We start from the raw sequence: 3,028 nt of genomic DNA on the forward strand, positions 1-3,028 counted from the left end.
ACCAGCCGCCCCCTCTTCTTCCTCCCTATCTATCTGTGCGTCTGTGTCGGTCCGCGCGTGACGCCTCTCAACATCCGCCGTCGCCGTCCCCGTTTCCGCCCCAATGCCATCGTCGCGCCGCCTCCTCCTCCTCCGCCCCTGTCCGGCCCGCACCACACCATACACCGCTGCTTGTCCCGGCCGTTGCCACCAAAGGCGCCTACCGCAAACGCGCCACGCCGCAGCCCCCCGTGCGTGCATCTCCGTGCCGACGCTGCCTCTCTGCCCCCCCGCACGCACTCGACCGACCGACCGACCGACATGCACTGCGTCGACGGCCTCGACAACACAGTCTCTGGGCTCCGCACTGCGTGTTCCGGTACGCGCGCTGAAACACGTATGTACTCATTACCAGCGATGGCGAGGCACGACACAATCTCTGACCAGAGAGTTTCTTATCGTCGCTAGTCTGCGCCACACGACACTAGTAGCACGTAGCGCGTCGGCAGGAACAGTTGTCATCTATATGTGGCGGGTCGGGAGAGGTAGCAGTCAGTCGACAGTATTGGCGAGTGGACGATTGTACTGAGCGGGCGGCGGCGTGCTCTTCTCGCGACTCTGGTCTCCGTTCGGGACGATGCATATTGTTATTAAAGGTAAGGTAATGAAGCTGCATTGCGCAAATCTAATAATGTATGTCAATTGTAACTATTTTCTTCACAACAAAATGCCCCAATAATACTTTGTTTCCAAACTAACTTTTTTAGCGTACAACCATTCATTTCCATTTAAAGAATATTTCCTACGCATTTCCTCCAACAATCAACATTAAATGTGAGCCGGCATTCATTGCACGAAGCTGTGTACAGGTATCTACAGTTAAGAGCACATATAGATGCAGTTTGTTTTCTCTTTTGTCTTTTTGTTTGTTTTTTTTTTTTTTTTTTTTATTGACGTAACGATCTTTTGCTCTTTTTCTTCTAATTTGTACATAGGCTGTTTGTTTAGATTTTTTATATTGGTAACGCCACGTAGCGCTCTGCGTGAAAATCACTGCCTGTGCTGTGTGCAGTCTGTGGCTAGTTTGCATTGTTGTCATGAACTGCTATAGCTGGATGTGAACAGCGCGTAGCGTTGCGCAGTTAGGGGTGAGCCGCCAGCACTGGTGCATGTGAGGAGAGAGATGGCGGACTTTTCAAATTACATATATATTATGACTGGTGATGATATTCAGGGTAAATACATTGTTTGTTGTTCTCTATTAAACATCTTTACTTTGCTAACTATCCCTATCAGTAGTTGGTGCCCTCCGTAGTTTGAATCTCTTATTTAGCTGGCAGCAGTGGTGCTCGCTGTATTGCAGTAGTTCGACTAATGAAGATTTTTGTGACGTAAGTGATTTCCGAAAGGTGTACTTTAATGTTACTCAGGGCCATTCTTTTGCAGGGATCTTTGATAGTCAGATTGCGTTGCGCTCAAAATATTGTGTGTCAGTTTAAGCACAGTTTTGTACACATTGTTGTTCAAAGGGGGACGTTTCAGAATACAGGGCCGAAAGGTCAGCCAGCGCTGCCCTTACAACCTTTATCGGGTTTTCAATTATGTCTGTTGAGATGTTCATGGTTCATTATTTCCATTCATCATATTACCGCGCGTTTCTCATCAATCTTCGTTCGTTCGTTCATTTTCTAGGGACGTTAACAACATTCCGGCACATTTTCATCATCATTCACTCACTCGCTTACTTACTTACGACTATTTGTGCGGGGAGGTTACACTTGGGTCCATTTCCATTTACATTCAATGTTGATAGACCTTTCTTTTTGTTGTTGTTTTGTTGCTGGCAGGTTACAAAAGGCCTCATTTTATTTATGTTGGTTGCAGCAGCGTTTTTCTCCTTCTTCTAGTGTTTTCCCCGCTCTCACCGCCGCCCCCGCCCCGCCCCTCCCGCATCCGTCGGTCTCACCACGTTCACTGACAGCCGCGTCTGCGGCTACACCACAACGGCCCCCTCCCGGCAACCCATTCGTTTTCTCTTCTTTTGCACAAAAACAACGCCGCACGCGCCAGCCGAGCGCAGCGCAAGCCACCCACACCGCGCCCCTCCCGTCTTTATAGCCTCCGCGTGCGTCTTGTTTTCTTCGTTTGCCCCCTCCCATCTCCCGAATGCCATGCCAGCAGCGTTACGCGTGCCCATCCCCTGTCCACACACTACCGCGAAACGAACAGCCTTCCGGGCCACATGCAGGGCACGCCCACCGCCATTCCCGGACGCAATTCTCAAAACTACACACACACACACACACAAAATGAACGCACCATCCCACTTCGCTTTTCTCTCTCTCTCTCTCTCTCTCTCTCTCTCTCGTCCCTTCCCTTTAACGAAAGACAAACAAACCCCGGTTAACACACTTTCTTGACACCTTCATGTAGGGAGGGAGGGAGGGAGGGAGGGAGGGTGCGTGCGTTATCTCATCTCGACCGCGACGGCAACCATCGACGATCCATTTCCCCCACTGGTAAAACATGTTCACTAACACCTACAGACATCATTCCGTACACACACACACAATGGCTCTGCACACGAACATAGACGGCACGGGCACTGTCGCACATTCTTCCTCAGAACCATCTCAACGAACGTTACATACACATCCGGGAAAGCAAAGCAACGCAACGCACAATTCAGCCGTCAAAGGTAACGTTCACCACGGCAAGACACTTGCCGCCGCGCCGTTACACGCATTTCAGTGCGGCTACAATACACCTCCGACACGGGAACGTTCCGTTGCTCTACACAGCGTTTCTCCGTTTTGTTTCGTTCTTGTTTTTTTCCGTTTTTTCGCTCTTTTTTTTTCCCTCCGTCCTTTCCTCCACCATTCTCTCCTCACGTTCTGCCCAGACATTCGACCGATCAGAGGTTCGTCCACCTTTCGGTAACCGTCCTCAGCGCGACGGTGTACCAACGGTATGACGGTGCGACGGGTGTTCAAGACGTCCGTCCGTTCGTTGCGTGATGCCGGTGTACCGCGCCGATCGACAGTGTCCC

The sequence above is a fragment of the Schistocerca cancellata genome, unplaced genomic scaffold (genome assembly GCF_023864275.1).
Source record: "Schistocerca cancellata isolate TAMUIC-IGC-003103 unplaced genomic scaffold, iqSchCanc2.1 HiC_scaffold_1172, whole genome shotgun sequence".
Lineage (NCBI taxonomy): Eukaryota > Metazoa > Arthropoda > Insecta > Orthoptera > Acrididae > Schistocerca > Schistocerca cancellata.